Raw genomic sequence first — 15,079 nt, 5'->3', positions numbered from 1 at the left:
TATAATATTATATAAATTAATCATGCTTGTTTGTTAGATTTCGTATTTATATACTATAAAAAAAAAATGTTGTGTGGTTTTATGAAAGTGAAACCACGGTAAAAGTGAAACTGTTCGAACGGTTCCGAACACTGCTTTGTGTAGCGCATGTCGCGTGACGGTCGGCTGCCGAGTAGGTATACCTACTCGGCAGTCGCGATACACGCGACATGCGCTACACAGACCAAACAGTTTGAGACGATGTAATAAAAGTTTCACTTTAACACGTAATTCGCGCAGTGCCCAAATATTAAAAAAAAACACATATTTAAGACAGCAAATTTCAAGAAAATCCACTTTGTATACACATAAGAAAATATAATTAACATAATGGTACGTCCACACCGGTCTTAGTTCAAACATTGTTTTGAGTCGTATTCAACCAAAGATTGAAAATATTGAAGAATTGTAATCGAATATGCGACTTTCGCTAAATTCTGCTAAATTCAATATTTACGAAATTTTCGCAATTAAAAGGGAATTAAATCGCGTTTAATTTATAAATTACGTATTGAGAAACTAAGCTCTGTGTGGATGCACCGTTACTTTATTAATAAGAGTACTCAAGACAGATTATTTTATAGAAATCAATAGAAGTATTATTAATATTTTTAAGTTTTTAAGCACAGGCTATATAACATACTCATAATATAAATATTGTACTTTGTTAAGTGTAATTTTTAAGTTAGTTAAAGTTTTTGAGGCCATTCTACCCTCTTTATGTGAAAATTTATAGAGAAAATTCTATGGAGGTAAAAAATAAATGCAATTTTGACCGATTTTCTAAATCTCGTTTAGAATTTATAAAACCATTGTCTAAATGTTTAAAAAAAAACAATTTTTTATCTGTTGCATTCATTTTTGACAGTTCCCACAGCAAAATTTGACAGGTAAAGAATCAAAAATCCCACCCCTGTTACACTTTATTTATAATGTGTCCAATCGATTGGATGTCTCGTACCAAATTATGATTTTAATTTATTTAGATTTAGTTTTTATTGTTATAACTCATAGGTTAATATAATTGTTGGAGATGGGTTTGATTTTTACTCTGTGAACACGTTTTTTGACGTTTTAATTTATTAAATAATGCATAAAATGTAAAAAAAAATACGTATTCACAAAGTGTCAAACCGAAAAATCGCAATTTATTGTTATATTTTGTAACTCATTAATTTTATTATCATTGTATTATTTATAAAGCGACAGCGCGGGAAATCTGACAGTTGTTTTTTTAAACAGATTAAAAATTACTCTATGTAAAGAGTTTGTATACGTTCGTCCCGCCCCTTGTCGCTTTTTACAAATATCTACATACCTACCTGTTAGGCTTATTAAAGATTAAAAAAATATCATATTTAACACACGTTTTATTTTATTTCCCTCTCTCTTTATTCCTGTGAAAATGGCACATAAGCTAAAACACCACTTCATCAAACTCAAACATTTATTTATTCAATTATACTTCTTTTAGAAGCACTTTTCAATCGTCATTTCTAATTTTTAACATTTACCACCGATTCGGAAAGCAGTATATTTATGGAGAAGAACCGGCAAGTAATTCCATAGTTACTCTTTTATAATCATGTCAATATACAATATTTACCTAGAACATACTGTATTCCGAAACCCCACACGTATTCTATAAAAAGGTAAATATCATATTCTTTCACTGGTCTGTATGACGTATGTGTCTGTATTCTGTTGAAACTGAAGGTGCCTGAAGTTTCTATGTATTTCATACAATCGAAAAGTTTATGAAAAAATGCAGACAAGGTTCAAAAATATGTACTTACCTGCAAAAAATGACTGTTCCAGGAAATATTATGCCACTTGCTTGCCAGTACCTACTTACATACTTACCTAGCGGTTTACGACTTATTCTCGGATCTTTATCTACCGAATAAACTCCAAAAAGTCGTAAAAAAAGAAAGTCGTCAAGTCGCTTCAGAAGAGTTTGGTTACAACATTTTGACATGAGAATTATAGAAATTACTAGCTTATCGCCCGCGGCTTCGCCCGCTTTGTCTAAAACCTAATAAATTATACCTTCCTCTTGAATCCCTCTATCTATTAAAAAAACCGCATCAAAATCCGTTGCGTAGTTTTAAAGATTTAAGCATACAAAGGGACATAGGGACAGAGAAAGTGACTTTGTTTTATACTATGTAGTGATAAAACAGAAATTGGCACACACAGTATTCACACAGCACATCTTGCACTGTCGTAGCCTCGTATCGAGATCCCGTGTGTAAACAGTAAACTCCATCTGGTTCTTTTTTAGTGTCCCTTCGTCCAGCATACTCACCATGGTGAGTATTACAATCCTGATATTTCATGAATGTCAAAAAACTGTTCTGAAATAGTGCTAAATAGTGCCCAAAGGAAAAAAATAGTGCTCTTGTACTTGCGAAGTTATAGCCATAGTTCGATGAGTATGCTGGACGAAGGTTTCGCCCAGCATACTCACCTCCGTCCGGAGAATCTGTATACGCTTCAAACATAATTCATACTTCAAAAAATAGTTCCCAAATAGTGCCAAACGGTGCCCAAAAAGAAAAAACAGTGCTCGAATAACTTCGGAGTTATAGGCTTCGTTCAGTGAGTATGCTGGGCGTAGGTTCTACGCCCAGCATACTCACCTCAGTGCGCGAATATCGAACGAGCTATAGGTATAATTTACGTCTCAAAAAATTGTGCTTGAAATAGTGCCCAATATCAGTCCAATTTTTGCTTGACTTTTGACTTAGAAAACCATTAAATTTTAATGTAAACTTCTACATACTAACGTAAAATGGGGTACAGTCGTCGACACATGTTTTTGGACAAAAATATTAAACTTTCTAATTGTAGACTTCATGTTATTGGAAATAATTATGGTATTTTCTCACATGTCAAAAACTTTCGATTAAATGCATTATTATATATTTTATAAATAATAATAAATGAATGAAACTTTAAGCGTAAATGAAGTCTATTACCACAGACTACTATTACTTCATTGCATTGTGTGTTTGTCTGAATAAAAACCAGTAGAATTGGAGGATAAAACCAGGCCTCCGCAGAAGTAGGTATATAAATAGGTATTTGAGATCCAATTAGATAAACAAACAAGTTACATTACGTTATTATGTGTGTACCTACCTACATCAAACCTTTAAAAAATTAACTAAGTAGGTACTCATTTTTAAAACTTCTTAAGCATGTCCTTAATTTTAAGTGTACAGTGTCATATTCAACGAAAAAATGAACGTGTTTTTGTAAAAAACAACTCGCTTGCTACCTAGTTTTACAGTGCAATTAACGAATGAGTGTAAAATCAATTTAGTTAAATGCCACTATTATAAATTGAAATATACTTACTGATTTGGGTGCAGCTCCTATATTGATTACGTACTAGATACACAATTTTATATAGGTAAATAATGACATCACCAACACATTGTTTGGTTTTGCAACCCACTATGTAGTCAAACTCAAAAGCCGGCGTTATTATAATGATGTGCGACGAAGTAAACAAACAAAGAAACTGAGAAGCGCTTGTTCGTTTCGATTGCTTTGTGACACAAAATGGACCCTTATCACCTTCAAAATACAGATCAGTCTTGTCTAATAATCGTAAGATGTTAGGGCAGCGCCATCTAGTATTTAAACATAAACATATTCATTTGCGTCGCGGGCGCCGCGCGTCGTAAGCCCCATACCTATTGACCGTACGTGCATCCATTACTGCCACACTATATTGAACTTTATCACATGAGGAATACAGGTGAATTCCGTAAACGTTGTGGTACCGTCCTTGATCCGGAAAATGATTATTTTGAATAATTTTGTCAGTTGTAATGTAAGCATTAATAACAGCAACTTTATTTTTCATGCATGATTTACTTCATTTGATATCTTAATCCTTCAAGCGCCGTGATCTAGACAAAATATATAAAATCATTGTTCCTAGCTACCGGGGTCCCATGCGACGCGCGAAGGCTTAATCATATTATTATAAAGTATTATTAAAATAATGTGTAATTAATAATATTGCGATTCTAAAGTAAATACTCCCTTACATAGACAATTAATAATTTACACAAGACAAAAATTGTTAGAAAGAAAGTTAATAATATTGTATTCGACTGTACTCAATGTAATGTATGTAGAAGTTTACAATCAAATTTAATGGTTTTCTAGGTCAAAAGTCAAGCAAAAATTGGACTGATATTGGGCACTATTTCAAGCACAATTTTTTGAGACGTAAATTGTACCTATAGCTCGTTCGATATTCGCGCACTGAGGTGAGTATGCTGGGCGTAGAACCTACGCCCAGCATACTCACTGAACGAAGCCTGTAACTCCGAAGTTATTCGAGCACTGTTTTTTCTTTTTGGGCACCGTTTGGCACTATTTGGGAACTATTTTTTGAAGTATGAATTATGTTTGAAGCGTATACAGATTCTCCGGACGGAGGTGAGTATGCTGGGCGAAACCTTCGTCCAGCATACTCATCGAACTATGGCTATAACTTCGCAAGTACAAGAGCACTATTTTTTTCCTTTGGGCACTATTTAGCACTATTTCAGAACAGTTTTTTGACATTCATGAAATATCAGGATTGTAATACTCACCATGGTGAGTATGCTGGACGAAGGGACACCTTTTTTAGCAAGAGCGCGCATGTATTAAATGCACTATAATGCGAATAGGCTCTTTGATCAGGCATGCTAACCAAGTCGACGGCAGCGGCGCTTAACATCAGGCGAGATTGCGGTCTCATGCCTGAACAGTTTTAGAATAAAAAAAACTATATCATTGCTCCGGAAATTATAAATTTTGCAGTACGGCCGGATTTTTTTGCCGTATCTTGAAACCGAATTTCAACGGATTTAGTTTTTTCAGTTTCTGGGTATCGTTTATTTTATTTGCATTAGGTTAATATGAATTTTTAAAAATCTGGATATTGATTTTCTGGATAAATAACTGTATTTCAAAAATCTTAGTTTTAAAAAAACTGACATTCTATTAAAAACTAGCTGCGCTCCGCGGTTTCACCCTCGTGGCTCCGCTCCTGTTGGTCTTAGCGTTATGATAATTATAAAGTCTATAGCCTAGAATTATATAGAATTTTTCTATATTTGTCTGTATATAGAATTTTTCAAATCAGACCAGTTGTTCCTGAGATTAGCGTGTTCAAACAAACAAACAAACCTTTCAGCTTTATAATATTAGTGTAGAATGTAGATTAAGGCGTCCTTCCATCCTCCCATCCCCAATGATTCGTTACAAATTACTTAAATAAAACAATTCATTTCATTAAAATTTTTATTAAAAATATTAAGTTTTCATTTTATTTACACTTTTCCTTAAATTAATTATTGGAAGTTATAGAATTTATTGTATTGCTAAAGACAAAGTTTGATCATACATAATATTTTATAAATAATATTTAGGTACCAAGCACCTAATTTTCGCAAAATATCATGCCCATGTTAAGTTAACAAAATAAAAAAAGATCGTGTGCGCCGAGCACACGTGTCAGAACTGAAACTTGTAGCGCGTTAAGAGTAAAATTTCTAGGTCGCGTCATGGAAATACCGTCACGTCATGTAGTAAGACGACTTTTTTTATATCTTTAAGAGCCAGCGCGCACGAGCAACTTTGTCTCCGCAACTATTTTGTCTCTCCCATCAATTTGTATGGGGAGTTGCGTCGCTACGTGCGCGCACTTTCATACTAGCCCATGGGTGGGAGAGACAAAATAGTTGCGGAGACAAAAAAGTTGCGGAGACAAAGTTGCTCGTGCGCGCACTCTCTAAATCTTGCTAAAGAAGTTTCACTTCTGACACGTGTGCTCGGTCTTTTTTGTTACATTTTTTAATTCTGATTTCTTATATAGATAATGCTCTAATACGTGATGGGTATAAACAACATAACAAGTAAATCACTTCAAATATCCGTATTGTCTTAATTTTTTCATATTTAACAGTCTCATAACCACGAATTTTGAGCCAAAACTTCAAATCGGCAAATTATACTCCACATGGTGAGTCTTAATATGTCCTTTCAAGCTACACTTGTGCACAAACGCTTGCCCGCACACCGCACAAGCGAACCGCCTATCATTATAAAACCGCCTATCATTAAAAGTAAGTTGTGTGACCTTTCTGACATGGGTAATTATAGACCGGTATCAGTGGTCACTGTGTTATCAAAGGTTTTTGAATTTATTTTATTGGGCTACCTAGAAAAGACTGTAAAAATTAATGATCGTCAATTTGGCTTTAGACAAAATTTATCTACGGATCTTGCGATATTTGCATTGAAAAGCTGCGTTAACTATTATAAATCTAGAAAAACTTCTGTGTATGCGTGTTTTCTAGATTTAAGCAAGGCATATGATAGAGTTGTGTACAATAAGTTATGGGACAAAATGTTTAACGCGGGTGTACCTAATAGTATTATTCGTATCTTGAAATATTGGTATCAGCACCAAAAGAATGTTGTAAAGTGGCAGCGGTCATATTCAGATACTTACATACATATTGAACTGTGGTGTAAGACAGGGCGGACTGACTTCTCCGATCCTATTCAATCTGTATGTCAACGCACTGATCGAGGAGCTGAGTTCAGCCCATGCCGGCTGTCATATCGGCGGGTTTAATGTCAATAACATAAGTTACGCGGACGACATGGTGCTCCTTAGCCCCTCGATCAAGGGTCTTAGAGTACTGGTAGATATATGTCAAAATTTTGCTAGCGAACACGGGTTAATGTACAATGAGAAGAAAAGTAATGTCTTGGTATTTCGCTCGGGAAAGGGTCCCGATAACATCCCACCTATTTATTTGAACGGAACGAAACTAGCAATTGTAGAAAATTTTAAATATTTAGGTCACTTTGTCACCAGTACTCTAAGCGACGAAGTTGACATAGAGAGAGAAAGCCGAGGTTTAGCTGTACGATCTAATATGATTATAAGAAGATTTAAGCAGTGCAGTAGAAATGTTAAAAAGCTTCTTTTTACCTCGTATTGTCAGTCTTTTTATACGAGCAACCTCTGGGTTAATTATACGCGTAGGACCATGAACATTCTGAGTTCAATATAACAATGCTTTTAGGATGTTTATGGGCCTGCCGCGTTACTGTAGTGCTTCCTTGATGTTTGCATTATACAGGGTGTCCCACTATTGGTATACTAAGCGCGAAGGGGCTTGTAGTTTTACATACACTGATCACGAAAATAATACTTTAAACAACAAAATTACATCAAACATTTTTTGATAAATTTTTCCTAAAAATCCGTGTTCTCTTCTCTAGCTTCGCGCATCCGGCATATACCGCTTCGCTAATGTGAGCATTTTGTCTATGAAAACATAATCTTAAACGATAGGTCACGTGCTCCTAGCAAGGCTGGGCGGGTTGCTTGTTATGGGTGTACACAGTTTTAAGAATTCATCTATTTGAAAAAAAGCTGTGTCTGTTCAATTTTCATTATGATCGTTAAATTATCAAGAAAAAACTCGAATTTATAATAAAACCCACATAAAACCTCACCTCTATTGCATATTTTCGACGAAATTTGACGGTGTCAGTTCGACTCGGACGGGGGAAATCTGTTTGTAAATTAGTTTTGTTTTTGAAAGGCGTCATTGAATAATATCCAGTGTTGATAATTTTTGACAGTAAAATATTATTATATTAGGCCGGGAGTCGGGAGATACTGACACAAAATTCCGGGTCATTTGTAACAGGATGGCGGTTCTACAGGGGTCTTAGTACGCAATGACAAAAAGAAAAGTGATGGTCAGAACGCTGGTACCGGCGGACTAGACGCGTGGGCGTTAGTCGAACTCGTCGGATAAATAGCGAAAGTCAAACGATTTATAACACAAAAATTTTAGAATTTACCAATATCCCATAAAAAAGGTGTAGGCGTTAGTGACATGCCATACTTTTCCGGTGGGTCTTAAAGCCCACCATACCGACGTGAATGCGGTGATTTAAAAAAAACAATTCAACCATTTGTACCAGGCTAACTTTTGCACAGGTAACCATCGTCATGCAGCCATTTACGCAAATCGTCATGCCATACTTTTCGGACGATTCCAAATGGTCACCATACCGCCGAAAATCTGCAAATTTTTTTTTCTCGCCGAACGATTTGTACCACCCTAATTTTTTTTTCAACAACTCCTGAATGATTATAAATATAAGTGTGATAATACCATACCTGTGGGAGGTGGCGATTGTGTATAAGATTTTTTTTAGTGCACGTCCACACTGCGAGCCTAGCGCGGTTGCGACGGCGGGCGCGAAATATCAAACGTATGAAACGCGCCTTTGCGTCCACATTGAAATGACTATGGCGGAAGCCTAGTGCGACGGTAATGAGCGAGCCAGCGCGCGTAGTTTTCAAACTCTCCTATCCGCGCGTTCTGGCCACACTACGGGCCTAGCCATCAAGCGACCCAATGCGCGGACGGCGGGGGTATCAAACCAGTTCGGTCTTGTCACTCGACTTCTTATATTATATCCTTTATTGTTTTTCGTAAAATAGCGGTAAATACTTAATTGTTGAAGTGAAACTTCTTTATTTATAAGTGCGATTCAATCTAAAACACTTATATACACCACAGTAATTTTGTAGGGTATAATCTCAATTCTTCATATAAGATTCACCCGTTATTCCTCTGATTTATTTATTTCGTGTACAACTTCTATAATGATCTCATCTCAAAATCGGACTGTCCAGTAAAAATAGCAAATCGTACAAAGTTTGCAACACCCGAAAAACGTCGAACCGCTACTTGAGCTCGCGCGTCGGTGTGGCCACCGAGAGCGCCCGCTCGTCGCGCCCGCCTAGGCCGCCGCCACCGCGCATTCAGTGTGGACGCACACTTATTGTAAGATTTTATTCGTATTTTGAACGATTTGTATGATTTGTATGGCACTAATTTTTCCTGTAAGTTTGAGGTTTAACGAATATAAATACAAGATCTAGGTGGTGGAAATCTTCACTTATATAGATTAATAATAAATTAATTTTTCAAGTATGGCAGCACTTTTTCCCCTACTAGAAGTATGGCAAATATAATAATGGTCACATTTTATCAAATACTCTCTAAAAATCCAAATGCAATACTGGTACAAAAATTTCAGCGAAAAAAAATTTTTTGCAGATTTTCGGCGGTATGGCTACCATTTGGAATCGTCCGAAAAGTATGGCATTGCGATTTTCGTAAATGGCTGCACGACGATGGTTACCTGGTACAAATGGTTGAATTGTTTTTTTAAATCAACGCATTCGCGTCGGTATGGCGGGCTTTCAGTCACAACGGAAAAGTATGGCATGTCACTACCGCCTACATCTTTTTATGGGCTATCGGTAAATTCTAAAATTTTTGTGTTACAAATCGTTTGACTTTCGTTATTTATCCGACGAGTTCGACTAACGCCCACGCGACTAGTCCGCCGGTACCAGTGTTCTGACCATCATTTTTCTTTTTGTCATTGCGTACTAAGACCCCTGTAGAACCGCCATCTTGTTACAAATGACCTGAAATTTTGTGTCAGTATCTCCCGGCCTAATACATACTTACCTATAAAAAAAGTAACCAGGCTTTTCATGTGCATAGAATATTTAAAAAAAAAGATTGATTGCTGTTCTATCATATATTTTAAGAGTCCAAAACAATCCAGATACTATATATAATAAAATCGTAGGAAAGTCAAAACTGACCTAAACCGATAACAACATTTTTAACCGACGCCTTTAACCTTTTGAACGCCAATGACATCTATAGATGCCATGCGCAATCGTGCCCTGTGCGCCAACGACACCTATACATGCCAAGAAACAGATCATAGATAAATACAAAATAAACATATTAAACCTTTACTTTTACGTGTTTTATTTATACAGTTTATGAACTGAATCCCCAGTTATTACATAATTGTACACAGTAAACAAAATTGCCAAGTAGTTATTCAAATATTTGATGACAAAAAATAACTTAATTAATGGCTAAAAAAGCATGTTCTCTCGCGCCAATGACATGTATACGTGCCTACTAGTGATGTAGTGTAATATTCAAGTAACTTCATTAAAATTTCAGCGAAATTACTCTAATTCGCTTAATTTTTGTAATAACTACAAAAAAAAATATATAAGCTTAGTCACTGAGAAAAAAGGTAAATACTACATTCTTTGGTATAATACCATATTGTCTATATTGTGGATATTGTTGATTTGAATATTTTCCTTTTCGCCAATCATGCGCATCCCTAGCACAGTATCGATATGCAATCCCTTCTGCGCCATTGACATGAATAGATGTCGGACTGGTGACGTCGTAAGCGCGTGCCGTGTTGTTAAGTGCGGAAAGTTGTAAAAATATTTTATCGAGTATTGCCGAGAGTGTGAGTGCCTTTATTAGAATATTCTTATGATACAAATTGTCGCTATGTCATATCAAAATATGGTAACCTACATATAATTAGTATTTGTAATAACTCAAGTATTAAACTAAATGATTGGAAAATAAATATGTAGTTTTAGAGCTATTACGCACTGTCGACAAGTCGCCGGCGACTGTGACTTACTATAGTTTAAATAGGGGCTTGCGCACTGTCGTCCAGGAGTAAGTCCAGTCGCCGGCGACTGAGTCGCCGGCGACTGGTCGACAGTGCGTAATAGCTCATAATGCAATTCCCTTTATTTAAAGGTAATAGTTGTTTTGATATTTACAAATAAACACTCCACAATAATACCTATAGTTCATATAAACTTAATAAATAAACTCGATAAGTTATAATAATATACAGCTACACATCCCTAATCAGAAGCGAGAGATTATAAAAAAAGGATGGTTGCCCGCGCCATTGGCATGTATACATGCCAATGGGGCGTAACTGATAGAGAATAGTGCTGTAACTTGCTGCAATTTTATATGTATTTTTGTATCTCAAAAGGTTGATTTTTTTGTTGATAGTTGCTATTTAATGTGGTCTTAAGTTTTTACAGTAGGAGATGAGGTTAAATAAATATTATTTTTGTGTTATAAGCTGTTTATTCAAATATTCAGACGTGAATTATTATGTTTATCGATAACATTTTGGAATCCCTACTATTTTCAAGGTTATCTCATTGAATTTGTGGCTTGGCGTGGAGGGCACGGCGATGCGTTTTTGCTCTGGCGGTCAAAAGGTTAAAGGACGAAATTCTCAATTCAACTGAACTCTTTGTTGGTTCCGTTACCTCCGCACTTTTAACTGGGTGAACCGATGATTTCATGATTCATAAAAATACTAGTTTTCCACCCGCGACATCGTCCGCGCAGTCAAAGAAAAACCCGTATAGTTCCCGCTCCCGTGGGATTTGCGGGATAAAACCTATTCTATGTCCCGGGGTAAAAAGTAGTTCCTTTCTCGGGTATCAAAATATCTCTATACAAAATTTCATGCAAATTGGTTCAGTAATTAAGGCGTGATTGAGTAACAGACAGACAGACAGAGTTACTTTCGCATTTATAATATTAAATAATAGTATGGATAAATTATATAAAAATAATTCCTTTGCAGTGACTCTCCGAGGAAAAAAGAAATAGATTCGTGTTACAAATTTTAAAATCATACATAGAACATTTCCATCGACAAGGTTTTCTGGTATTTATAATCTACCGCCTGACAACTTAACCTCCCCTCCAGTCGGTTAGTTGTCAGTCGATCGCTTACATTTTTTGAAGAGACGATCAGCGAGCCAATTGATCTTAAACAGCCGACCAGTGCGGTCTATTAGTGCCATAGCCGTGCCTTGTGATTTATTTAAGATTTAAGAATACTATCAAGTGAATGTACCAAGTGAAGGAATAATAAAATATTAATTGTGACGAAGGCGTTTTTATTCTACAAACCAACATTCGGGATAATATATTAATCAAATAAGGCGTCATTATAAATATCTTTTTAAGAAAAACGAAGGTTTTTTCAATATTATTTTTTTGTTAAATTTTTACTTCACGAAATATACTCTTCTGAAGACGTCAACTCTCTGGAAAATCTGTTGAACGGAGGATTTTAATAAGATACTAGATATGTCGCAGTCATCTGGAGGAATCTGCTATTTGATTGAAGACTAGAGCGATTATTGAATGACCACATTTAATTGAATGACTAAAGAACAACTCGTCATCCAACAATATGCCGAACGTTCTATCCGCTCTGTTCAAAGGGCTATTACAATTTATTTTTTTTATATTATATTTACTACAATAATACAATTCATTATATAAATTAAATTAAACTGGCACAAACATAATCTCTTTAGAGATTTACCGCGCGCCAGCGCCGTCGACATAGAAAATAAAGATTCGATAATATAATATTGACAAACAAAAATACATATTAGTTATTACAGACATTCATTCACAAAACTAACAAAAATATCCCGCAACATCTAAGTACAATACATCTTTTATTTAATTATCATAAGAAATAACAAACGTGGGTAGAAACAAAAAAAAAAAAATAATCTACATCTTATCGCAACTGCGGTCTGCACTCTGCACCCACAGGGTGTTGATTTTCGCTTACAGAATTAATTAATTGATAAATTGATTTACATTTTTTACATTTTATAATTCGCTAACTAGTTGGACGTCCGCGTCGAGAACCTATAAAGAAAACGACCAATTATAGTAACATCTTCTAACGGTTTCACTGCTCGCTCTTTCGCATCAGTATCTTGATTTTATAATACATTACAGACTTATTTAAATATAGAATCACTTTCATTCAAGTTACCTCCGTAAAAATTAGTAAGATATCTATAATTTATGATCAGTAAAATGTTAGGGCTTAACGCTTGCTCTCAACGAACGGTCGTGTTTGCACTAAGTTGTCTTAAATTTAAAGTATTAAATATAATTTAAGTGTTTAAAGTCTATTTTCCTAGGCTAAAATGCCTAACGATTGTAGTTGCCGTGTGGTAATAAGTGAACTCTTATGCTATATTCAGTGTAAGATTGATGTAATTGACGAAGTCAGTTTGCTTCAAATTTGTGAGGGCCAGTTTACCGAAGAAGAAATTGACAGTGCAAGGGCGATTTTAACAGATAATTCGCTCACTCGTCGTGGAGTACGAAAAGGTGACAACAAAAATAAAAAAAACCTGCAAGATATTGTAAAAACCCTCAAAGAAACTGATCCAGCGACTCTGCCCGTTTTCGTTGCCCGCAACATTAATAGACTTCCACCCGTAACATTTGATCACGTGGATGTAACCAGCCTCCTAAAGGACATAGTCCTCCTAAAAAAGGAGATCATTCACATCAAAAGTGATTGTGCGAAACAATCGGAAGTCGATTTACTACGTAAAGAAATAAATCAACACATTGAACGCTCGAAACTTCCAACTACCAACGTGAGCGGGGAGCGGCCTGAGGGGGACGAGGTGCATCACTTGCTGCCGTGCCCGCTCCACTCAGTCAGATAAGGAGTGCTACGAGTAACGAGTCGTTACTCGTAGCACTCCTTATCTTACTAACGACGTGTGTATGACTAGGAAGCGTTTAGCGGGACAAACAACTGATTCGTTACGCGCGCCTAACTGTGTAACTAATAAGCAAGAGGGTTTAATTAAGGAAAGCTCTGATAGGGATTTTGTGCCGATCACATATAAAAAGAAAAAAAACAGGAACAGGGAGGGTCGTGCCGTAGTTCAGAAACAAGATTCTATTATCCAAGCCGCACCGAGAACCTTCTGTTTGTACGTTTCTCGCTTAGATATATCGTCAACTAACGATAAGCTCGCAGACTATATCAAATCAAAAGGTGAAAGCGCGGTGTCTATTGAACGTATTGAACCGTATAAAGAAACCTCTTTTGCTTCCTTTAAGGTAACAATATTGATTATTGTCTCATAAAAAGAATACGTTTTTAAATTCCGACTTTTGGCCGATTGGCATTGTTTTTAGACCTTATTGGCTTAAGAATAATAGTACATAATTAGAATATCATTATAAAGCTATATAAAACGTTATTAAAATCAAAATGAAATTTGTTAGTTTCAATTGCCAATCACTTAAAAGGAGCATTGATCAAGTAAGATCATTATGCGATGAATATGATGTAATAGCGTTACAAGAAACCTGGCTACTGCCCCACGAGCTTCCTTTGTTATCTAACATACATCCTGATTTTTCAGCGCACGGTACCTCCGCAGTAGATACGTCTGCGGGGATTTTAATCGGTAGACCTTATGGGGGCGTAGCCTTGCATTGGAGAGCCTCTCTGTTTTATAATGTTGATGTTTTTACATGTAATGACTCACGAGTATGCGCCATTAAGTTTCAACATAATGGTTACTGTCCTATGTATTTTTCGGTTTATATGCCTCAAAATAATATTGTAAATTTGCCTTATTTTACTGATATTTTAGGCTCAATACATAGTTTAATTGAAAGTAAGAGCGTAAACGCACTATGCGGGTAGCCGCATTGCGGGTAGCCGTCCGGCTGACCGCAAGCACAATTATGTACGTAATATTCATTTCTATGCGCACTGTGCGGTCTGCGGTAGCCGCATCGCAGTGCGCATAGAAATGAATATTACGTACATAATTGTGTTTGCGGTCAGCCGGACGGCTACCCGCAATGCGGCTACCCGCATAGTGCGTATAGGCTCTAACTCTGTTAATGTGGCTGTTGTATTGGGAGATTGATTGATGAATTAATTGTTTTTTGTGCTGATCACAATCTTATATATTGAGCAGATATGTGTTTTCTAAAGAATTTGGATAATGTTTTTACTTATGTTAGTTACTCACACGGTTCATATAGTTGGCTTGATCATTGCATCATCACCCCGCTCGCGTGGACGGCTTTAACTAATGTTTACATAATTAAAGATGTATTTTGGTCGGATCACAGGCCCTTAGTACTAGAATTAGACTTCGATATAATTGCTGTAAAGAGGTGCTCTGTAATCGCGAACGGGTCTTTGAACCGAGTTGTTTGGGGTAGGAGAAGCAGTTACGAGGTTGAGACCTATA

The sequence above is a fragment of the Colias eurytheme genome, chromosome 29, assembly GCF_061535395.1.
Source record: "Colias eurytheme isolate Ceu_HAF_F1 chromosome 29, ilColEury1 Martin Lab GWU primary, whole genome shotgun sequence".
NCBI lineage: Eukaryota > Metazoa > Arthropoda > Insecta > Lepidoptera > Pieridae > Colias > Colias eurytheme.
This window is presented reverse-complemented; position numbering follows the sequence as displayed.